This window comes from Squalius cephalus (genome assembly GCF_949319135.1).
Source record: "Squalius cephalus genome assembly, chromosome: 24".
NCBI classification, from domain to species: domain Eukaryota; kingdom Metazoa; phylum Chordata; class Actinopteri; order Cypriniformes; family Leuciscidae; genus Squalius; species Squalius cephalus.
In genome coordinates this window covers 24,057,123-24,082,545 of record NC_137145.1, presented here as the reverse complement: position 1 = coordinate 24,082,545, position 25,423 = coordinate 24,057,123, and the positions used below count along the sequence as shown (strand labels likewise).

Genomic DNA, 25,423 nt, shown 5'->3' with positions numbered 1-25,423 from the left:
TAACAGTAGGACAACAATATGCAAGTGCTATGACCCTTCTCAGTTTAATCTAACACAGTACATGTTCATTTATTATTTTAATTTTTTTTTCAACTTTAGTTAGTCTGTAATGTTGCTGTTTGAGCATAAAAATTATCTGCAAGGTTACAAAGCTCAAAGTCCACTCCAAAGGGAGATATTTCATTTGACAGAATCCACTTTTCAAGAACTACAACGAATGGCTCGTTTGGACTACAATACACTTTTTCCAGATCTTATGATGTCATAATGCTCCTCATTTAAATAATCCCCGCCCACAGAATACACAAACATAGTTGGCGAGGCCTGGTCAAGCTGCGCTAGAGAAGATGAAGAGTGTTGTCACTGTTTTTTCCACCCACTGAAAAAGTTTGTCCTAAGGATGATGAACTTAGAAAGTTTAAAATTGATTTTTAACACTGTTCCTGAAGATTATAACCACAACGTTTATCTGTGTGCTGCACATTGTATGAAGAACAGCAGACAGACAGAGTACAATGCAGGCTATACACACAAAAGCTTCTCCTGAAAGACGTAGCCGTTCCCATTTTGTCAAGACTATCTATTGTTTAAGAATCATAACTTATAAGTATGTCTTATTATTTCTAGTTGTGTTTTCTAATAATAGTTCCGATTATAAGTTTTATGTAGTTGCTATGATAGCTATGATGTAAATGAAGGGCAAAGCTTTGCCTCCGCTAGCCTGCTAACTAACATTACAGTATTGATATAGTTTACTGTAGCTTTTGTAAGCTCTTGGTTTTGTAAGACTGTTCACCGCCCCTTAGGAAAATGATCCATGATTTTGTGATTGATTGCTGTTTGTATTGTCTGTACCATAGTTTTCCGACAAATATGAATAAATGGTGGATAACATTGTATCTATAAGAAAATAAAAAAAGTCGTTCTGCATGATCCTCTTGTTCGTTAACATTGTCAGGGTCTGAAACGGGCTTGAATGGTATGAAATTGATGCGACGTTAATATTTACATCTGAGTAGATCTCGCGGGTTATGAAGGGGCGGCACATTTCTTGAACATGCGCTAAATGCTGCCAATCACAACACACTGGATCAGCTAACCAATTACAGCACATTCCGTATTTCGGAAGGAGGGGCTTCATCAAAAACTACGCGTTCAACCAGACTAGGTAGAGAGGAGCTGTAATAGTGTAAAATATGTGAAAAATTATGTTTTTTGAACAATAAATCATGAAAACATATTCTAGTACACCCCAAAAACAAATAGGAGCCCTTTAAGAGAGTGATGGCAGCTATCCAATCAGAGCTGTAGTTAAGTTAAGTTCTGCCACCCTGCATGAGATGGATCCATAGAGAGTTTGATGAAAATGTGATTAAAACAAAGTTGTTCATTTAAGAGGAACAGAAAAGATTGTTTTGTTTATAGAAGTTCCCTCAATTTTATTTTCTTCTTTTCACTGGACACACTATCAGAATCTATTTTGTCATTTTGTCTCATTCGATTGGTTAGGTTATTTTTCTTCCCTTATCGCTGGATCAATGGATTTCTTCAGTTTTTTGAGATGGCGAGTCAACTCCATGAAAGAACCTAAAGAAAGAACAAAGACAAGAATGGAAGTGATTAATTTAAGGCCTCAACCAGAGTGGTAGGATTGCTGTTGTCTTTGATTTGTTTGAAATAAGGATTGAACTTTCTTGACTTCCTCCACAAAAGGGAAAGAAGACTTAAAAGACATAACACATACAACAGGACTGAAAAACAAGATAATATTATTCAGAATATTTGTCAGTAAAGCCGGCTTAATTTAATTTTTTTTAATCATCCCATCTCTGTGTTTTTTTTTTTTTTACATAACACTCGATCTCCTTTGCCAAACCTAACAACACTGGTCCAAATGAATATATTGAGTTAGTTTAGTAACTGAGTAACAACTGTAATAGGTGTTACATCAACAAATCTGAATTGGGCATCAAGTCCTGCATTGTAAATGCGGCCACTGTCTGAACGTCAGAGAGAATCCTCACACTCATTGGCTGCCGCCTCTGTAGATTCGCTAGTATAGTGTTGTAGTGTATTTGGTAGTGTGAGAGCGAAAATTTTACAATAAAAGGCCAGTTTTATTGTACTTCACCAGCGGAGACAACAGGAGAATCAGTATCTGTACGCCCAAAGAAGCAGAAAAGCTCCGAAGACTGAAGACAGAAAGACTGACAAAAACAAGCAATGTTCTACTTTTTTAACTCTATTTATAAAATTCACCATTTTATTTGCAAAATTATGTTGCATGTCAAATGCATTATTATTAAAACGCTAAAATATGGATCTCTGTTAATATTTTTAGCAGTTTATACCTCTGTATAAGCGTGCATTTTGTTTTTAGAGACTTTTAAATTATAAATGGAGTTTATCATTCATTGTCATTTATTTATAACTTCTACCATTCATGTAGGGGCTTATATATGGGATTATGTCAGATGATATCATCCATGTAGAAAATTACATTTTCTGACAGTTTCACATCCTCAGTCATCGTTGACGTCTTTTGGGTTGGTGAAGTATCTGTCTGAGCTGCTAAACCTGTTTGCTCTGGTCATATGAACTGTTACACTCACTCATGCGATACCAAAGACAAAAAATCCCATGGTAAAATCTGAATATCCATCATTATGGATCAGCAGTCAGATGTCATGCCACTGACATCTTACAACAATGAACAATAAAATTCTGAAAACAATTTTTTTCTTTCTTTCATTGAAGTATGTGATACATGCCATTGATCATGTAGGCCAGTGGTTTTCTTAAAGAGATATATGTTGTAGAAAGAGAATTGTCAGTTTGAACTTTATTCTGCTTATCATAGCTGTATGAGACATGTAAAGACAACTGTGTCTAAGGTCATGAAGGTCAATAATACACCAAATGTATCCACTAACACATATGCATACTTAGCATGTGTAATTCTTTTTAGGATTTATAGCACAATTTGTCACTATATGTTAAACTATGACAGTGAATCATGTGTAGAAGTTTGTATCAGTGCTCTGTGCCGTGTGGATGCAGTTTTCATGTTCTGCTCCAGTGAAGTCCTGACGAAAGATCGGTGAGTATATAAAGCGTTGTCAATCGCCAGGAGGCCGGTAACATTTTTATCAATTCTAACATTACAATGTTATGAGAACATGAACTTAAACAAACGTGAATGATGTTCGGGACAGTTGGGCCAGTGCTGCATCATCACGAAAGTTTAACCCTTGCTAATGTAAATGTTCCAGTGCAAGAATTCACTTTGTTGTTCACTTGCTTTGTGGGAAATTCCCTTTCAAAGTGAAACTTGCACTGTATCATAGTGTTGCTTCTATGGGAATGCTCCATGTGAGCCGGTGTCTGAAGCATGTGTACTAAACACCAATCTTGATTGGTTACTGAAGTCAGGTGACGTCACAGATGTGCCAACTGGCTATACTGTATAAAGGAGAACACATACACAGGTGCTTTGTCTTCAGGAAGCTGTTTGTTTGTGTGTACATGTGCTATAAGTATGTGTGAGAGAGCTCAATAAACAAAAAGAGTGAATGCAGATATAGGAAGTGTACGCCTCTGTGTGAATGATATATCATACCAAATGACACTAACGATCTTGTCTTGGAGTGGAGCATGAGCGGTCAGCCCTCGAGGGGGCTCTGTGCTCACTCTGATCACTTCACAGTGAGAAAGCTTCGTTCCCACCTTTGGGTGGCGTTTATGGTCGTGGGGTTCGCAGCTTGATTTGTCCGACGAGCTTGGGCAAGTCTTTCCCTTTCTCAATCCTCTGTCGCCAGTTCCTGAGGCTCTTGCTCTGAATCCGTAAGCCCACTCACTGGTTTCTTCCGGTCCGGCGAAGAGCTTGTTGCTTGGCCGCTGTAGTTCCGAGGAACTAGATGTGACTGGAGTTGAGGCAGATGTTTTGTCTGACCCCGCCTCTTCCTTGTCACCCACGTACGAGGAGTTACTGGATGTAATTATTTGCATCAGCGTCAGACTGAATCTAAACTGGACGGTGGCTAGGCGAGCGGTTCATGGCAGGTCACAAACATTTGTCTCCTGCAAGCCTTCCGTTTCTCCCAGACCTCTACGATGAGGTGTTGAGGTCTTGGGGGAAATCTTTTTCTGCCTGAATGTTCCCACCCAGCAAGTCCAACTACGCTAACGTTAAGGGATTGGAGGAACATGGGTATGTGAAGATGCCCTGGATGAAGGAATCGTTAGCTGGTTATCTCTCATCCGGCGAGGCTCCCACTTTGCCCTTAAAGCCTTGCCAGTTTACATCTAAACTTGTGGGCAAAGCCTTAGTGGGCCAACCTGGTGGTGTTACAGGCGTGTCAAGCCGCACGATTTTGATTTTGCCGAGTTAGACATGTTCCTGGGTCAAAATATTTTGTTGATCCAGGAACAACATTCCTGTCCAAAACTTTTGTCCTAACCCTATCCCTCCCCCTAAACCTAACCTTACCCATAAGTTATCCCTGACAATCAGAGGGAAATGATATGTGAATAACACTGATGCAGAAGCACCAAACCCCGGTTGTAAGCCTAAACTTGGAATAAACTGTAAAACCCTCAAATCCTATTGGTTGATTGGAATTTTGTTCCAGGAACATGTTGTACTTGGTGAAATCAGCTACCAAGCTGACCTCTTGAGGGACGCTGATGTCGGGACACAGTCGCAGAGCTCCGCCGCACCACCGACCTTGCCCCAAGAACTTGCCACATGTGTTTTGAACTAGATTTCCAAGAGATTTTTCCTTTTCTTGATCAGGACCACACTTATGTGTCATAGATCAACACTTTAACCATTTATAGGCTTATTTACATCTCAGGTTTTAAGCTGTATTTATGTTACACAACATTAGTTCATATAAATGACAGGCATTAAACGTATTCAAATATCTATTTAAACAATTTGACAAATAATGCATTTCAGTTGTGAGTTTGTAGTGTATTATACAGTATAAAAAACAGTGATCCATCAAGATCCCTCAAGCTGTGTTTTGAGCACTGGAGCGTGTCCAAAGTCACACGCCATAATTTCCCACGCGTGTATTTGAGATATGTACAGGATTTACTGTACTTTATAAGTTAAATAGAGAACTCTTAAGTTCTGAGCCTTTCACAAGCTAAACACATAGCAGACAATGTGATTTGTCTGAACAATGCATTGGGACAGCGGCATTGCATGATTTAAACTATTGTTTGGATTACTACACACTGAAGGGGCAGCTTTATGTCCCATTGGGGATGAAGAGGATTAAGTAAATAAATAATATTGTAGAAGGGATTTTGCAAGTTTTGATATAGACCCGGAAGTGTCACAAATGTTGACTTATTGTCACGTCATTTTCATGGGAATTCACTGGACCAAGCCCTGGTTTATTCACATCCATCCAGTATTTAAGCCACATTATCACAGATGCCAGAGTAATACAGACTGTGACATTACAGTAACTGGACGAGAGCATCAGCGCAAGGTAACTCACTCATCTCTTGAGTTATGCTACATTTATGGCTTTTGAATCTATGTTTATTACTGGTAACTAAATAATCACTGAATATGAGCAAGCAAAGTTTGTTATTAATAAAAATATATTATTCTGTGGTAAACTATATTTAGTGAATACATGTTCCCTTACGAGAACGTTCTCTCGTACTGCGTTGCAAACGCTATGGGAAAACTCCTTTTCTCGAGAATATTGAAGCCTTTATTTTAAAACGCATTTGCTACAGCACAGGCGAGAGCATCAGACCCACGTGAGTGAGCTGATAGGCTGTGCTGTGGGCAACTGCACGAACCAATGGCGGATAGACAGAAGCGCGCGAGCCAATCAGGGCGCTTGGCGCTCTGTCACTGTCAAGCGCGCGAAACTACACGTGACCATAACATATAAATACAAATAGAATCCGCCATTTGACAGATTTAATCTCCTTCAGCTCGACTCACCTCGTCGCTGATTTTCTCCGGTCGTAAGAAGCCCTCGTCGTGGAAAAGCCGTCCAGCGGAACAGCTTCGCATCCCGGCATCTCGCCAGCCGAGCGTTTCCCTGTGGCATCCGACGAAAAATTATATCCTTATCATTGCATATTTATCTAAAAGAGCAAACCGCTGTTTTCACAGCGCGGCATAATGCCTCTCTCCATCTGTGAGAGCTGCGGGGTCTCCCTGCATGCATCCGACGGACACACCCAGTGTGCGGCCTGCCTCGGCCCTGAGCACGCCGAGGCAGCGCTCATGAAAGGCGGCTGCCAATTCTGCGACGGGATGCCTGTCTCCGTTCTCCGTTCAAGGCTGTCTTCGACGGTGACCGATTCCGCCCACCTTCCGTCTTCGGCGCCCCACGAGCCCCGTAGGAAGAAGCGGCGCGATCAGAGGCGTCCTGAGCGCGGTGAGTTTAGCGAGTGCACGCCGGGCCTTTCTCCTCGTGCCTCGCCCACGCCTTCTTCGCCTGTCCTGTTCTCTCGGAGCGAGCAGCGCCCCTCGTCTGAAGCGGCTGGACTCGTCTCTTTCGGCGCATCTCCGGATGACGTCGATGACGCACTTTCTATGGCGGCATCTGAGAGCGAGGATTGGTCGGGCTCCGCGGACCCCGACCCCCCTCTCAGCTAGAGTTTTCTGATACTCGAGCGAGCATTGACGCCGAACTTCTCCGTGTCATGTCTCGCGCTGTTGACGAGTTGGGACTCGATTGGCTTTCTCCAGCTGAGCCCGCCAGAAGCCGCCTCGATGAATGGTACCTGCCGGGGCGCCAGCAGGCCCCTCGTCAGCGCGCCGCTCCATTTATGCCTGAGGTTCACGAAGAGCTCACAAAATGCTGGCGCGCGCCCTTTTCAGCGCGAACGCGCTCATCTGCCTCTTCTACGCTCTCCACTGTTGACGGCGCTGAAGAGAAAGGATATGTGTCTCTCCCCCCACTGGAGGAAGCGGTCGCTGCACACTTATGCCCCCCCACTGCAGGTAGTTGGAGGTCTAAGACGGTGCACCCTTCTAAGCCGTGCAGAACTACTTCGGCCATTGCCAGCCGCGCATACGCTGCCGCCGGTCAAGCCGCCTCTGCACTTCACGCCATGGCGACGCTTCAAGCCTTCCAGGCCAAACTTCTCCGTTCCATGGATGAGTCAGGCCCGGACCCAGACACATTTAAAGACCTCAGGAGTGCCACGGATCTGGCACTGAGGGCCACGAAGACCACCGCTCAAGCCCTGGGCCGCAATATGGCCAGCCTAGTGGTAATGGAGCGCCACCTCTGGCTAAACTTAACCGAGATCAGGGACGCGGATAAAACTGCCTTCCTCGACTCGCCCGTCACAGCCTCAGGTCTCTTCGGCCCATCTGTCAGCGGCTTCGCCGATCGCTTCACTGAAGCTCAGAAGGCTTCCAGCGCCATGAGACACTTTCTACCAAAGCGCTCCAGCTCAGTCCAACGGCGCCCCAAGAGCACGCCGCGACCTGAGAAAGTGGTGTCCCAGGTCCTCCAGCCCCGCCCAGCGGCTGAGACCAGTAAGCACATGAAGCCAGCGAAACGGTTCCCGTTCCCTAAGCGCCAGGGCCCGCGGCCGAAGCTGACGCTCGATCACGAGCCCAAGAAGCCGTCCTAACCGGCACAAAGAGGGGTCACTGTCCCGCTGCGGCCGGACCAGCCCCAAAAATCGCTCGACTACTGCTCACGGCTCCCTCTTCAGTTCAGGCGGCTGCAGCAGTTCTAAATGCAGTTCATGGGCCCGTCACATGTCACGCACCCCTGCAAACAAACGCTGTTTTAACAGCGACCCACACAAAGCACAAATCGAGCATAATTTCTCACATGCATACATGTCAGTCCGAGCCCCCCACTCTGGGTGTTCCAGATATGATAATGCCTCTAGCTCTGCGGGCTCTAGCTTGGCAAGCTATCCCCGGAGTTTCAGTATGGGTGATGAACATCATAAAGCATGGTTACTCGCTTCAGTTCGCCCGCAGACCACCGCGTTTTCGCGCGGTTATACAAACCACGGTAAGGGGCACATTGAGTCATGTCCTCCGCACCGAAGTGTTAAGTCTGCTGGCGAAAGGGGCCATCGAGAAGATCCCCCCTTCTCTGAGCGAGTCAGGTTTTTACAGCCGTTACTTTCTTGTTCCAAAGAAAGACGGCGGCCTGAGACCCATTTTAGATCTCAGACATCTGAACAAGGCTCTCATGTCACGGCCGTTCAGAATGCTCACGACCAGACATATCCTGGCGCAGATTCGCCCAGGCGACTGGTTTTTCTCAGTAGATCTGAAAGACGCTTACTTTCACATTCAAGTGAACCCCCACCACAGGCCATTCTTGAGATTCGCCTTCGAGGGGCAGACATACCAGTACACAGTTCTTCCATTTGGACTGGCACTAGCGCCTCGTACATTCACGAAGTGCATGGATGCAGCTCTCTCCCCCCTGAGACAGCGGGGAATGCGCATCCTAAACTACCTCGACGACTGGCTCATACTGACCCAGTCAGAGGCGGAGTCACATACTCACAAAGCCTGGCTCCTCAGCCATCTAGAATGTCTAGGGCTCAGGGTCAATGTTGCAAAGAGTGTTCTGTTGCCCAGCCAACGTATCACGTTCCTGGGAACAGTTCTCGACTCCGTACTTATGAGAGCATGGCCCACACCGGCCCGTGCTCTAACGATTCAGCAGCTCACGGCATCGTTCATAGAGGGCTCTCTTGTACCCCTCAGAACGTTTCAGAGGATCCTTGGCCTGATGGCCTCTGCATCATCAGTACTCCAACTAGGCCTACTGCGTATGCGTCCTCTTCAGCTGTGGCTGGCTCCTCTGGTGCCACCCCACGCCTGGCATTCAGGCCACTTGATTATCAAGGTGAACCAGCGCTGTGTTCAAGCCCTGGCCCCTTGGAAAAACGCCAGCTGGTACCAGCAGGGCGTAAGCATGGGGGTAGTTTCAGAGAGGAGGATGATTTCAACAGACGCCTCCAACTCCGGTTGGGGAGCTCTGTACGAGGGCAGGCCTGCCTCCGGCCTCTGGTCGAGCTCGGAGAAACGCCTACACATAAACTGCCTCGAAATGAGAGCAGTTTTTCTAGCCCTAAAAACATTCCTCCCATACCTGGCGGGACACCACGTGTTGGTACGGACGGACAACATGTCGGTGGTCTCTTACATAAATCGCCAGGGCGGCCTCAGGTCCCGCAACCTGTTTGCCATAGCCTCACAGCTCTTGCTATGGGCTCACACCAATCTGCGCTCGCTCAGGGCAGCTCACGTGCCAGGCACGTTGAATACAGGAGCAGACATGCTCTCTCGGGGCAGAGTTCCCCCAGAGGAATGGTCTCTCCACCCTCAGACAGTTCTCCTACTCTGGGAGGTCTTCGGGAAGGCAGAAGTAGATCTTTTCGCCTCAGAAGACAACTGTCAATGCCCAATCTTTTTCTCAAAGAGCAGGGATGCGTTGGCCCACGACTGGCCCAACCTTCCTCTCTATGCGTTCCCCCCGGTCTCGATGCTCCCTCAGGTCATCGAACGGATCAGGAACACGAAAAGCGCAGTGCTATTAGTAGCTCCTCTCTGGCGGACCCAGGTTTGGTTCCCAGAGTTGATGCAGCTGTCTGTAGCAGACCCGTGGCCAATCCCAGTGAGGCGCGACCTCCTGACTCAGGCCAACAGGACAATCTGGCATCCCCGTCCCGACTTATGGGCCCTACATGTATGGCCACTCAACGGGTACCCCAGAACCTCCCAGAGGGCGTCCTGAATACTATAAAGGAAGCTAGAGCTCCGTCTACCAGACGCCTCTATCTCAGTAAATGGTCAGTGTTTTCCAGCTGGTGTTTAGCTCGAGACCTCGACCCATACACTTGTGAAGTACCAAGAGTACTGTCTTTTCTACAGGAGATGTTGGACGCGGGTCGCTCCCCCTCCACTCTCAAAGTGTACGTGGCAGCCATTGCTGCTTTTCACGTATTGGAAGCCGGGGCCTCCTTAGGAAAAAGCGACCTTATAGTTCGCTTCCTCAGGGGCGCCAGGAGGCTTAACCCGCCTCGGCCACCGTCTGTTCCGGCCTGGGACCTCTCCTTGGTCCTGCGGGCTCTTAAGGGACCTCCCTTTGAACCACTTCAGTCAGCTGATCCTAAGTCTCTCTCTCTGAAAACCGCCCTGCTTCTAGCACTGGCGTCAGTAAAGAGAATAGGGGATTTACAGGCGCTGTCTACCAGCGCTTCCTGTCTGGAGTTTGGTCCTAATGACTCCAAGGTCATTCTTAGGCCAAGACATGGATATGTTCCTAAGGTGCTCTCAACTCCGTTCAGAGCCCAGGTTATTTCTCTGTCAGCTCTCCCCTCCTCCGAGGAGGATAGCGATTCTCTCATGCTTTGCCCAGTCAGAGCTTTGAGAATTTATCTGGAGCGTTCGGCCTCTTTCAGACAGTCTGAACAGCTCTTTGTGTGTTTCGGGGGCCGATCCAAGGGCCTCCCGTTCACTAAAACCACACTGTCCAGATAGATAGTTGACGCCATTGCCCTGGCTTACACCTCACTGGGCCTCTCTTGTCCCATAGGTGTTAGAGCTCATTCCACGAGAGGTGTTGCCTCTTCGTGGGCTTGGTCAAGTGGTATTCCCATTGAAGACATTTGTGCGGCGGCCGGCTGGTCCGCTCCGTCAACATTTGTGAGATTCTATAATCTGGATGTCCCTGCTCTGCAGACATGCGTTCTTTCTGTCTAGACTCTGGCTCTGTGGATCCAGACTAGTTTTGAACCATGGTCACTTGGGTATTCCCATCTATAGCATATGTGCGGCGGCCGGATATCCGCTCCGTCCACATTGTTGAATTATAGCTTTAATGCCCTTGCTTTGTAGCTACAGTTCTTCTGTCTAGACACTGGCTCTGTGACCCAGTCTAGTTGATATTGAACACACGGTTTTCACCTTGTGGACTAAGTGACTGGCTTTGGCCAGATCCGATGAATTATAACTTTAATGTCCCTGCTTTGCAGTTACAGTCTTTTCAGTCTAGACTCTGGCTCTGCGGACCCAGACTAGTTTGATATTAAACACACGGCTATCACCTTGTGGGTTAAATGACTGGCTCTGGCCAGTCTTTATTACGGATAATTGATGGGCCCGATGTTCGGTCTCTTTTTATCCTGGCTATTCTGTACTTCCCGGAACTCTGGTGAGTCAGAGCGGCCAAAGATTAATAGCACGGCGTTTTAAATGGAAACGTTCCCATAGCGTTTGCAACGCAGTACGAGAGAACGTTCTCGTAAGGGAACGTACTGGTTACTTTCGTAACCTCGGTTCCCTTAGAGATAAGGGAACGAGTACTGCGTTGCCTTGCCGTGCTATTTTTCTTATGGCAGGTTTGTCGCTTCAGTCGATTATACCTGTCAAATGGCGGATTCTATTTGTATTTATATGTTATTGTCACGTATAGTTTCGCGCGCTTGACAGTGACAGAGCGCCAAGCGCCCTGATTGGCTCGCGCGCTTCTGTCTATCCGCCATTGGTTCGTGCAGTTGCCCACAGCACAGCCTATCAGCTCACTCACGTGGGTCTGATGCTCTCGCCTGTGCTGTAGCAAATGCGTTTTAAAATAAAGGCTTCAATATTCTCGAGAAAAGGAGTTTTCCCATAGCGTTTGCAACGCAGTACTCGTTCCCTTATCTCTAAGGGAACCGAGGTTACGAAAGTAACCAGTACGTTTCATATTAATCTCTTTAAGTGCTTTTGAAGGATGAAGTCAATACAGGCGATGTTACTGATGCTTTATATTGCATCTGTCTTTTCAAAACCAGTAAGTATCAGTTATCTGTTTTCTTTTACATTTTTATTTTTTATGATATTCTAATATATATAAATGTTACTTTTATTGCTACTTCAGTTTCTTTCAAAAGCACACAGTACTATTAATAATATGTTTTTTTTTCAACTGTTTGAATCCCCAGTTTCCTTTGCGTAGAAGATTTGATTCATCAGACTCAAGATCCAGTTCCAGAGAGGATTCAAACTCTGAATCAAGTGAATCTGAATCTTCTGAGGAAGTTATTGTGCCACGCACATTGCCTCCAGCTAGAAGAACAACAAATCCACCGACCACTGTCAGGACAACAAAACCCACAATCCCCATGACAGCCACTACAACTAGCAGAACAACAAATCCGTCGACCACTGACCAGACAACACAATCCACAATCCCCACGACAGCCACTCCAACTAGCAGAACAACAAATCCATCGACCACTGACCAGACAACACAATCCACAATCTCCACGACAGCCACTCCAACTAGCAGAACAACAAATCTGTCGACCACTGACCAGACAACACAATCCACAATCACAACGACAGCCACTCCATCTAGCAGAACAACAAATCCGTCGACCACTGACCAGACAGCACAATCCACAATTCCAACGACAGCCACTCCATCTAGCACACATGTGTCAAACTCCAGTCCTGGAGGGCCACTGCCCTGCAGAGTTTATCTCCATCCAGCTCCAAAAACACCTGCCTTGAAGTTTCTAGTAATCCTGAAGACCTTGATTAGCTGGATCAGGTGTGTTTAATTAGGGTTGAAGCTAAACTCTGCAGGGTTGTGGCCCTCCAGGAACTGAGTTTGACACCCCTGATCTAGCAGAACAACAAATCCGTCGACCACTGACCAGACAGCACAATCCACAATCCCCATAACTGAATCACCCACAAACTGTGTTACGCTGAATTTGACCAGTCTTAACACGACCTGTGAAAGAGTGATGATGACAACTGCTAATAACTTGCAATATTGCTATTTAATCATTTTCACACAAAATTAATATAGAAATAACAATATACAATTGATTTGTATTGATTGATTGATTGACAATTGATTATAGTTTACAGTATAAAATCATTTTTATGCATTGACAATGAGGGTCTTGATACTAATGAATTATGTAACTAATTAAGATTAAAATTGCATGTCCCTATTATGGTTTTAAGTGTTCTTTTTTTTTCAATTTAAGAAAAAAACATATTATGTAAAATAATATTATGAAAAAGAATCATTTTTAAATGGGGTTTAATATCGGTAGAACTTTTTTATGAAGTAAGAAAATACGATTTCATATCAGCATATTAATATGTGAAATCAGTAACTTTTCTTGTACCTTTTTCAGTAACCAAATGAAATAATAATAATAGTATAAAAGTATTAGTATTAGTATTATCAGTAGTTTTAGTAGTATTAACATAGCATTAGTGTAAATGACATGAAACCTTCTATTATAGTATTTTTTTCTTATTCAATAATGCACAATTCACAGGTTTTTTTTTTTTTTTTTTTTTTTTTTTTTTTTTTTGTGAGGTCAAAATAATTAAGATTAACAGCATCATCCTAGCATGGTTGTGGAAAGCTGCTTTTAAGGACGAGCTAGGAAGAGATAGTACGACAAGATGAATTCCGAAGCAAAAGTAGATCATTTATAAATAATAATTGTGCAATCTGTGCAAACTACATCTTAACAAAATAATACTATTTTACAAAATAAATACATTTAAAAACTAATGTTTGCTGGGCAAACAACGACGTAACTCGCTGCTTAACTACCATAGTATGATGCAGTGTTGAAGAAATCAACTAGCTAGTCACGACTGTTTCCCGAAACCGTACTGTCATAAACTGGTCGTTCAACCACGTTAGTTTATGACATCACGCACGTGGTGGAGTAATAACTTCTTTTAATGAATCTGTTTGAGATCGAATTAACGCTAGATGTTTTGCTATAAATTACAGACATGATATCTGAGGACTATTTCTCATTTTCCCAGTTATTTCGCTTTATTTCCAGATTCAATCATAGGCTCGTTCTTACTTAGTACAGCACGTTCGCACATGCGCAGTCTTCAAAAACGGTGCTTTAAATCTCTTGACAAACTCAAAGACATAAATGACATTTGTATGTATTCTAAACAAAAGACACAGGTTGTACTGAATGTCATCTTGCTTATTTTTCTCAAGATAAGGATTTATTAAGTCCACATGTCATGCAATCTAACTATGCTTCACAGGTCGAGAGCTGTCGTTTCAACCACACAACTTTGCGATGCTGTTTGCGAATGTTCGTTAGGACAATGGTTTCAGGAAACACCGACTCGTTGAACTATGCTGATAACGACGGAACTTGCGACCATAGTTGGCTAACGATGCTTTTGGGAAACGCACCCCAGAGCAGCCTCCCCACCTCCCTTAACTAAATGAACACTCTGGTTAAATAAGTAATTTTCCCGCCAAACAGATATGAGCAGGACAACCATTTTAGCAAGGTAACCATATTCCAACAATGCACATTTATATTGATGTCATCAAAACAATAACTTTTTTTTTTTTTTGCCTAGCTAAATAAATACACTAAGCACAGTATTAACCAAAGTAAACTATTACAATACTAAACATACATTCAACGCATAAACATCAGAACTATAACATGTGACGCACCAGGGTTACATAAAATGGTATGACCACTGCCACTGCTATTATAAGTTACGCGCACTACCAGAATGAACCAAGGACACAGCAGAAATCAACAGGTAAGCAAACAATACAACAACAAAACGCTGAATCATATGATATTAATTGACCAATAAATACTCTGTAAAAACCACTAGACTCCTAATAATTACACTTCAGCAAGCACACCTGATAAACAGTAAAACAAATTAAACTTACAGGGTTATTTTGTACGAGAAAACATGGCGGAAGGTAGTGAATGTGCTCTGGAGATTTTTCAGCCTTCTAAGAGGACCAAATATGAGATGTGGTCATATTTTGCCCTTAACAAAAGTCCTGGGGAAACTTAATGGAGGATGGTCACCCTCTCTGCAGAACATGCACAAAGAAAGTCGCTGCAAAAGGGCAAAACACTTTAAATCATCTTCGTGACCAACAGCTTGTGTAGCAAATTCAATATAAATTAACTTTTACCTCAATACCAAAACTAAGTTGGGGTAATAATTGGACACAAAATATTGTAATTTTCAGAATTGTATTTTTATAAAATAAGATTTTCTCACTTGTACTGTGAAGCTTCCACAAAGAAAAGTTTGCTCGCTCCAACTTGCTCGATTACAATTGGAGACTCAAGATTGTGCTCAGGCAAGGCAGAATGATTTAAAACGTCAGATCGAAATGTATCGAATCGATGCTGATAAAAAAGTGTGACTACTGGAGTTGGAGTTGCAGGCTGTTCCAGACTTACGAACGACAGTTCAAACAACAACTAGTTCAAATGATAGTTCTCAGACAGCTCCTGGGTTGTCAAATTCGAGTATCGTTTCTGGTAGTCCTGTTTCAGATGGTGCTGAATCCGAGTCTGTAGTTGTGTCGTCATCTACACATTTTGACGTGGCCAAAAATATATTGCTATAGTTCCACCTTTTCGGGAAAGGGAAGTTGAGGCATATTTTCAATTATTTGAACGAATCGCGAGTGCTTTAAAATGGCCAACTGAAGTGTGGGCATTAATGTTACAGTGTAAATTAGTCGGCAAGTTGCAAGAAGTGTGAGCATCTCTTTCGTTGGAAGAAAGTGTTCAGTACGATGCTGTGAACATTGCGATTCTTCGAGCGCATGAATTGGTTCCTGAGCATTATAGACAGCGGTTTCGTACTACAAAAAACCTGCGTCTCAAACCTGCGTCGAGTTTGCTCGTGAGAAAGGCATATTGTTTTATCGATGGATTAAAGCGTGCAAATTGACGGATTATAATTCTTTGCGTGAGCTCATGTTGATTGAAGAGTTTAAGAACTGTGTTCCAGAGCGTACTGCTCTGTATTTAAACAAACAAAAAGTTAGTGCAGTGAAACAGGCTGCGGTGTTAGCAGACGAGTATGCCTTATTGCACAAAACAGTGCTAGTTAAACCTTCAAGTGATTTTGGAGGCCCAGCTCCAAAAAGAGAATGAGAATATCTCTGATTTTAAAAACAAATGGATTCCTCCAAGTTCAAAAACTCGCAAAGAATGTAGTTACTGTCATAAAATGGGACATATAATGACTGAGTGTCGTGGTCTTAAATGAAAGCAAGAGCGACTTGAGTCCTCTATTCAGCCTCGAGGGACTGTTTTGGTCAAAACTTTATCTTCGCCACTCTCTATTTCTCCCACAGCGCCTGATGTCTGTTTCCAACCTTTCGTGTTCAACGGATTTGTGTCTATGAACGAGGGTGACGAAAGTCGAAAACCAGTATGAATTTTGCGTGACACCGGAGGTTGTCATGGTTACAAACCCCTCTCAATCCTTTATTTTATTAGACACTTTAGATTTTTGCGCCAATTCTGCATGTAATACCAGCACGATTGTGCAAGGCATTGAGATGGGGTTTGTAACCATTCCTCTTCATCGCATGTGGGTTACGTCTGATTTGGCATCTGGGTGTTTTGAAGTAGCACTTCGTCCTTCTCTACCAGTGAAAGGTATTGATTTTATAATGGGAAACGACATTGCTGGTCGTTATAGCTACTCGGTATCCAGAAGCTATTCCGTTAAGGAGTATAACGGCTAAAATTGTGACAAAAGCTTTTACGAAATTCTTTACGACTTTAGGCTTACCGAAAATGGTCCAAACAGACCAGGGATCTAACTTTTTATCTTGTGTATTTCATAATTCTTTAAAGGCTCTCAGAGTTTCTCATGTAGTGTCAAGTGATTATCACCCCCAATCTCAAGGAGCTTTGGAGCGCTGGCATCAGACGTTAAAATCTTCCTTGCGTAAGTACTGTGTCGAGACTAGGAACGAGTGGGATGAAGGAGTTCCTTTAGTTTTGTGAGGTGCGACAGGATTCGCTTGGATTTAGCCCTTCAGATTTGGTGTTCGGCCATAATGTTCGGGGACCAACATTCTTGATTTTATCTCTCGCTCTCATGAACGTTTACGAAATGCCTGCGCAGTAGCAAAAGAAGCTCTTTTCCTTTCGCAGGAGAAAATAAAATGCTGTTTTGATAAGAAGGCAGTTGTGCGTAATTTTCTATCAGGGGAAAAAGTCCTAGTATTGATTCCTACCCCTGGATCTGCTCTTTCTGTGTGTTTTTCAGGTCCTTATCTAGTTAAAAATAAGGGGAGTGACATAGACTACATAATACATACTCCGTGACTTTATGTCGTGATCATAAAGACGAGATCGTTAATGTTCCTGAAACAGTGGTGGAGGTAGAAGAGCGAGTTTTGTTGCTTACTTATACTTTGCTTACCGATGATGTGGATGATGGATTAAAGGTATCTATGGAGGTCTTAAATGGCGGTTGTTTGAAAAACTCTGAGGTGTTATCAACTCTTTCTTTTCAACTGTCTTATTTGTCTAACGAACAGCTGAAGGATATAAGGAAACTGTTAGACAGTTTCCCAAATCTTTTCAGTTATGTCCCTCCTGGTACTTCTGTCATTCGACATGACATTGATGTCGGTAATGCACTACCCATAAAGCAGCATGCATATCGCTGCCCGGTGAGTAAAAGAGAAGCAATGAAACTTGAAGTGGAGTATCTACTGCAAAACAGTTTTGCTGTCCCGAGTGGTAGCCCTTGGAGCTTGCCATGTATTTTAGTACCAAAAGCTGATGGATCTTCTCGTTTTTGTACTGATTTTAGGAAAGTTAATTATGTTACTGTACCTGATGCTTTTCCTCTACCATATATTGATGACTGTATTGACACTCTTGGGGCGGCGAAATATATTACAAAGCTAGATCTGCTGAAAGGTTACTGGCAGGTGCCTCTAACCGAGCGCACTTCTGAGATTTCTGCGTTTGTAACCCCTGATTCTTTTCTTCAATATAAGCGTATGGCGTTTAGCCTTCGGAACGCACCAGCGACGTTTCAGAGATTGATGTCCATGGTTTTAGGCGATGTTTCTAACTGTAATGTCTATTTGGATGATGTAGTCATTTACTCGTCTAACTGGGCTGAACATCTGTCGAAGCTATATGATGTGTTTTGCCGTTTAGCTGCTGCGTCTTTAACATTGAATTTGAAAAAATTTGCATTCGCTAAGGCCTCTGTCACATACCTGGGAAAGCAGGTAGGGAACGGTCATGTATGGCCCATAGAGGGAAAAGTGTCTGTTGTACTGGAATATCCAGTACCTACTACAAGGCGAGAGCTGTGTAGATTTCTTGGAATGGTAGGGTACAGTGTTTTTGTAAGAATTTTTCAAGTGTTGTAGCTCCCTTAACTAGATTATGTAGTCCTAAAGTTGCCAACAGGCATTTTTGTCTGCAAAGTCTCTTCTCTGCAGTGCTCCGGTGTTGTCTGCCCCGGACGTGTTCTCTCCGTTCCAAATGGAGGTAGATGCCAGTGCTGTGGGAGCGGTAGTGTTGTAGTACTCGAGATCGGACTTTTTAAAGGTCTTGGTCTCGTCTCGGAATCGACCGCATTTTTACTCGGTCTCGTCTCGGTCTCAGACGAAGAGGACTCGATATTTTATTTCAAGACCGGTCAAGACCACAACTGAGGCATATCACGAAATTATTCGTGTGAAATGAATGCGGGAGAAGCTGTTCCGTCACCGCGGCTGTCGTCGGGGAAACTCGCAATCATTCAGCGTGAGACTCACGCAATTTACACTTTTCACACGCTTTCACGCCACACATCCATTTTCTCACGAAATATTGCGAGGCAAAGAGGACACGGAGACCGACAGACAAGACAGAGCAGGTTACTTATGATATAAAAAAATCAGCTCTCAGATTCTGTCTATTCTATTACGAAATTCAAACAATAAATACCGTTTTGGCGCTTGTAAATGTGACAGTGCCTCAGTTCAAGCGGCACGTGAACCGATCATCTCTACTAGCTAATAGTAAATAAACACAAATAAACAATGTTGAAAGATACAGTAGGCTATAACTTACCGAAATGTATATTCCTCATACATTATATAGATCAATCAGTGTTTTTCAACCATGGAAAGAGGTAACAGATGGAGAACAATAAATTGTCACATAATATTTACCTCAGGAAAGCCATTAAATCAGTGGTTCTCAACTCCAGTCCTCAGGACCCGTTGCTCTGCACATTTTGTATGTCTCTTTTATCTGACACACTCAGTTCAGTTCATTGAGTCTCTCTTAACGAGCTGATGATCTGATTCAGGTGTGTTAAATAAGGGAGACATACAAAATGTGCAGAGCAGCGGGTCCCGAGGACTGGAGTTGAGAACCACTGCATTAAATGACCATAATATGTATAACACGTTTAGTTGGCTAGAAAAAAAAAAAACTGATTATTTTGCTAAATATGTGTAGATATATTATTTATATATATATATATATTTATTATATTTTACTTGTATAATTAAGTAAAGTTGTTGTTATAATAAAAAACGCATTATATTTCATTTGAGTTATTTTTAACCTTAAATATAGCAGCTGATAGAGCTCTCTGTATGTTTACAGCATTATGTGAGATTTTTTTGCCTATCTTGTGTATCTAATATTTATCCAAATGAGTCAATATTGAATCAAATCACAAGAATTTAATTGAATTTAAATTGTGAAATTTGTGTCAAGCAATAAAAATTGTAGCTTACCAGAAATTGTACCATGTAAACTTTGTAACATGTTGTCACTAAACCTAATAAAATTCTGTTTAATTACTAAAATGTTTTGACAATCACAATATACTTATTGTGATGCAAGATTGTCATTTTTTACGGAACTTTGAGTTTTAAAATGGCCGCATATGCATATTCCACATTTTATCATGCCGTGTGGGGACTTGCACTGGTCATGGTCTTGACTCGGTCTCGGCCTGTCTTGGTCTTGGTCTTGTCATGGTCTCGAGTATCTCGACCCTTTAAAGTCACACATTCAAATAAGCCCAGTGCATTCACATCAGCAACTGTCTGAGAACACACAGACAGAGTGTCTTCATCATTTCCTCCACCCTAATAAATAAAAATAGGCCAATGTAAAGCATAACTGTTGTAAAGCAGGTTATGTTTGGTGTTCTGTCTGCTGCATACTGACTTCTGTGTGGGAGACTGTGTGTATGTGTGCTGGCTTCAACAGCGACACTGTATTTCCCTCTACTGCAGAATATACAGTCAGCCATATTTTGATGTTGAAAGTTGATGAGCTGCATCATGGTACCAATAAAGCCTGATTGCATCGGTTTGGTTTTGTCAACTTAAAAAAAAATAATCCTGTAACCCCGAGTTTGTTCAGCTACCTTCATGGTACAGGCCCCTAGTTCTCTCTCTCTCTTTTGAACTAGGCTCCGCCCCTGCACACCTGCAGCCTGTTCAGTGATGTTCTGGGCTGGATATATAATATGAGAGTGGAGAGAGAAGGGCACGGAGGTTGGCCAACTACAATTTTTTTCCACTGTGGCGTGATCGCTTCGATCACTGTTTCAGCTCTGTCAAGAGCTTGGCGTGCACTGAGGGAGAAGGGCTTGAGAGGAGTGACGAGAGAGCCCTGTGTGCGTCATGATGTTTCCGCCAGCCGCTGATAAGCTGTGTTTAAATGTTGTTCGTTTCAATGTTGTGTTGGTCTATGTTTGTTTATTTCTGTCAACATTATCGGTTGCCTGCTGATACGTGAGTCTTGTTCCAAGAATAAACTGTTAAACTACTATATTTTGAATCGCGTGTCTTTATGTTGCTTACTCCCTCCTTTAACGAGCACTTTAAAGCTGCCGTCAGCAACATTTTTTTGATCATATTCAGTGAAATCGACACTATAATCCGACAGAACAACAAAAATAAGGTGGTTTTAGAATAAAACCCGAGCTTCTAACTCCACCTTGTAGTTGTTTGAACATAAAAATTATCTGCAAGGTTACAAAGCTCAAAGTCCACTCCAAAGGGGGATATTTTATTTAACAGAATAAAATGTGGTATATTCTCCTTTGACAATTGTATGTTGATTGTTTGATTGATTGTGTTGTTTGTTTTTTGTATGTTTTTTTGTCAGTAAAGCCGGCTTAATTTAATTTCTTAATCATCCCATTTCTGTGATTTTTTTACATAACACTCAATCTCCTTTGCCGCTTCGCGCCCTTTACGTCATGTCCCGCCGAAACGGGCGTGGCTTGGGCCTATAAATAAGGCTCGGAGGCTGATAAATCAGATTTTTCATCTCTTCAAGCGAAGCTCATGCATCGCTGGATCCCGAGAAGAAGAAGCCGCGCCGTCTGATAAGCCTTCTGCGGGACGAGCCTTTGCACCTGAAGCCGCTGGTCGACAACTCGCCGCCTTCAGTCGCCGTTCCTGCTAACGCTTTCCGGCGTTATATCCTTTTCTCTGCTACTGTGTTTTTGTGTGTGTGTGTGTGTGTGTGTGTTCGCCGCCACGACACACACTCTCATTGCACTAAAAGAGCCGGGCGTCTTTTTCAAGACGCCCCTTTTCCTGGTGAGGATCACGCAGCTCTCGCACTCGCTGACGGTGGCTGCCCTCAGCGAGCTAATGCCTACGGTGACTCTGAGGACTCGCCTGGCATCCTTCTCCGAGACTGCACCTCCGCCCGCTGCGGTACCGCGCCGTAAAAAGCGCCGTGCTCAACGGCTCCTGGAACCTCCCCCAGCCCGCAAAGCTCGCCGGTGCGCTCGCCTGCTTCACCTGCTTCGCTGAGTCTCTTCCTGATGGACAGCGGCCGCCGTCTGCCGCCGCTTCCGTCGTGGATATCGACCAAGAAGCCGCGTCTGTGGGGGATGATATCTGCTCTCCCTCTGTTCGAGCCGCGCAAACTGCGCCATTCACAGGGGATGTCAGGAGCGGACGGTCACGGGGCTAGCTTTCTCTCTCCCTCTGTTCGAGCCGCGCAAACTGCGGCATTCACAAGGGAGGCCGGAAGCGGACGGTCACGGGGTTAGTTTTTTCTTTACGTTACAAGAAAAGCTACCCCGCCCTACACTGTAAAAATAAAAGGTGTCTGGAGGAACCTTTTGGGGTTCTTCACTTTGCCACACCGGCGGAACCATCTGTAGATCCTCTAGGCAGCCTTTAAAAAGGGCCGGTTCTCTGAGGAACCACACAGGTTTCCTGAGGAACTCTTATATTAGGCACTGTGTGGAACCACTTTGGGTGCCTCCAGGAACCAAATTTCATTTTTTTTTTATATTTAATTTCACGTTGTTACTGTGGTTACCTTTGACTTCTATTATAATAAACAAATTGAACCAAATACAAAATAAGAATTGTTTATTACATAATTGATATTCATTTTTATACATACACTTCCATGCACATGGGGGAAAAAAGCTAACTATAGATTAATATCAATTAGTATCAATACATAAGCAACATGAACAATCAACCATGTATATACAATAGGCTATACAAGAAAAGACATCTCAACAAAATGCATGGAAACACATATGTTCCACGAAATAAATCAATGTAAAAATTTTTACATTTTGACTAATTAAAAATGTCCATCTTTACTTAACTTTAAAACATTTGTGTTTCAGTCCGATGGTAAGTCCAAAAGCTCTATCAGATGCCAAAAGCAAACAACAAACAGTGCTAATATACACTCATTGTGCTGTAATATTCCTGAAAATTATGATCCTAACCTTTATCTCTATACCGAAATCTCAGATGGTTAGTTATTCAGCTATTTTGAATCATAAAATGTTGAAGTCTGGGATGCCGTTAGACTGTAATGTACACTATGGCTTTTGAAAAGCTTAAATGTGTGACTTGAATCAACAGTGTTCATAAAGGGTTGTTGAGTATTCTCATGAAACAAGATAGAGGAAGTAGAAGTAGAGGCTTTGACCCGGAAACAGTATTAAGGTGCAGTAAAATTATTTGTTGTTCTGTGAATGTTCACTGGTGAATTACAGTCATTTCAATAAGAATCCACACGATCAGCAATTTCGTTTGTGGTCAAAAATGTCACTATGGGACCAAGTTGGTGTGAGGTACTTAAAGAGTTAGAAAAGTGAAAAGGTACAGCAGATTCATTTTCCGTTTGTTTTTCCTCTTTTCTGGTGGATGGTCCAGGCACTTCAATGATTTTCAGGTTTACAGGAGGATTTTTATTCTTGTTCAAACTTGTATTTCAGCTTACCACGATCCCTGCAAAGTACAAAATGTACTGTTAGTAAGGTTATTAAAGTGATAGTTGTGAAATTTAAATATTTTCCTCAGCCTTGTGACGTTCCAGACCTGTTTGACTTTCTGTCTGTGGAACCCAAAAGCAGATCTCAGGCATAATGCAACCCCAGTCACCGTCCGCTTTCACTGCATGAAACACAAGCATAAAAAAATTGTGTAAATCATTCATGAAACCATTCTTATGTACACTTGTCTAGTTCAATTCAATGCAACAATTTATGTAAAAATGGTTACGCTCCAAAAATGTCCCAGAAAAGATCCTAAAAATAATCAATGAGTTCACAACTCATGTGTTATGGGTTGTGTTGTAAGTCTTCTGAAGCCATATAATAGCTTTTTCCTTTTTTTTTTGTCGAAAAAGACTACCGTAAACTTGAAGTTATAATTCAGAGTTAAAATGTCTTATATTCAAATGCAAATGATAAAGCATAGCATGCATAGCATAGCATTATTTGTGAACCAAACCTGTGATATTATTTTTCTGAACATGAATGAGATTTGAGAGCATGAGGAAAGATTTTCAGAGAACAACTGATTTAAAAACACAAGTACACAGTCAAACAATAAAATTTCACACAGCTAAAGTTCATAGTAATAAAGTAGGCCTACTTGCATGTGGTGCAGGTAACTTACTGTAATTCAATGTTGCCACTGAAATGTTCAGATTATTTTAGAAATGTAATGGTTGTTCTGGGGAAACAAAAGAACAAAGCTGATTGTTCACAACATAATATTTATTGACCAGTAAATGGCTTTAAAATGGTATTTGAGAGAATGAGGGCACCTGAAGTAAGAAAAGTTAGGCTAAACAAAAAGACCAAACTATATTAACCTGCTTTTGTTATTCATAACTAATGCCAATAAAAACAGCAGGAATCAGCTAAATTAGTTAGGCTATATCAGCAATTTGAAGACACAGTTGTACAGAATATGTTGAATTGAATGGCTAAATCAATCTAAGACAATAAGTCAATCATTTCCATTTGTTCATTAGATCAACGTAGTTAGCATCGCGGCTAAAACCTTCATACCAGATACTGTGCAATAAACGAGTGGTAAACACTGTAAAAACGTAGTAATGTAAAATAAATTTAGTTTATATATGTGTGTTTGAATATATAGTGAGTAGACTCTGTATTTATATTTATTTGGCGAGTTTACAAACCTTGTAACGGAGAGCCGAACAAACGGCGGATGCTTTGATGAGAGGAGCCGTTACTTTCAAACCCGATGACGTCGATCAGCTGAGCTTTGTTTGCGCGCGAGCATCACTGAAGCGACGACAGCAGAGGAATAGCAGCAGTTTCGTGACAGAATAGGCCTATGTCACACTTCCTGCTTCCGGAACGCGGAGTAGGGATTCAGAACTTCCGGTCAACAGTATTTCTCCATAAGGATTTAGATTATCAGCCATAATGTCTAAACCATCCGAGGTAGAATGACCACGAGCTATGAGGTTGTGAAACGAAGGTTTTTGCTCCTGTAGAAGCTATAAGTTCGTATGAAATCAACATTGTTTTAAGAAAAACATGTTTTATCCGCGATCTTATGACAGTCATTTCAATAAGAATCCACACGATCAGCAATTTCGTTTGTGGTCAAAAATGTCACTATGGGACCAAGTTGGTGTGAGGTACTTAAAGAGTTAGAAAAGTGAAAAGGTACAGCAGATTCATTTTCCGTTTGTTTTTCCTCTTTTCTGGTGGATGGTCCAGGCACTTCAATGATTTTCAGGTTTACAGGAGGATTTTTATTCTTGTTCAAACTTGTATTTCAGCTTACCACGATCCCTGCAAAGTACAAAATGTACTGTTAGTAAGGTTATTAAAGTGATAGTTGTGAAATTTAAATATTTTCCTCAGCCTTGTGACGTTCCAGACCTGTTTGACTTTCTGTCTGTGGAACCCAAAAGCAGATCTCAGGCATAATGCAACCCCAGTCACCGTCCGCTTTCACTGCATGAAACACAAGCATAAAAAAATTGTGTAAATCATTCATGAAACCATTCTTATGTACACTTGTCTAGTTCAATTCAATGCAACAATTTATGTAAAAATGGTTACGCTCCAAAAATGTCCCAGAAAAGATCCTAAAAATAATCAATGAGTTCACAACTCATGTGTTATGGGTTGTGTTGTAAGTCTTCTGAAGCCATATAATAGCTTTTTATATCAACAGTATTTCTCCATAAGGATTTAGATTATCAGCCATAATGTCTAAACCATCCGAGGTAGAATGACCACGAGCTATGAGGTTGTGAAACGAAGGTTTTTGCTCCTGTAGAAGCTATAAGTTCGTATGAAATCAACATTGTT

At 42.7% G+C, this 25,423-nt stretch overlaps 2 long non-coding RNA genes across 2 annotated transcripts; one reads left to right on the top strand and one right to left on the bottom strand.

The window, feature by feature from the left end:
- Positions 1-5,461: 5,461 nt before the first annotated feature.
- On the top strand, positions 5,462-12,436 carry LOC307152933. The gene is made up of 3 exons (XR_013820091.1): positions 5,462-5,504; positions 11,744-11,804; positions 11,956-12,436. It is a non-coding gene; the product is annotated as an uncharacterized lncRNA (long non-coding RNA).
- Positions 12,437-22,453: 10,017 nt separating this feature from the next.
- LOC307152654 lies at positions 22,454-24,907 on the bottom strand. Its single transcript, XR_013820026.1, has 3 exons — positions 24,274-24,907; positions 23,742-23,798; positions 22,454-23,234 (listed from the first exon to the last, which is right to left on the bottom strand). It is a non-coding gene; the product is annotated as an uncharacterized lncRNA (long non-coding RNA).
- Positions 24,908-25,423: the final 516 nt, after the last annotated feature.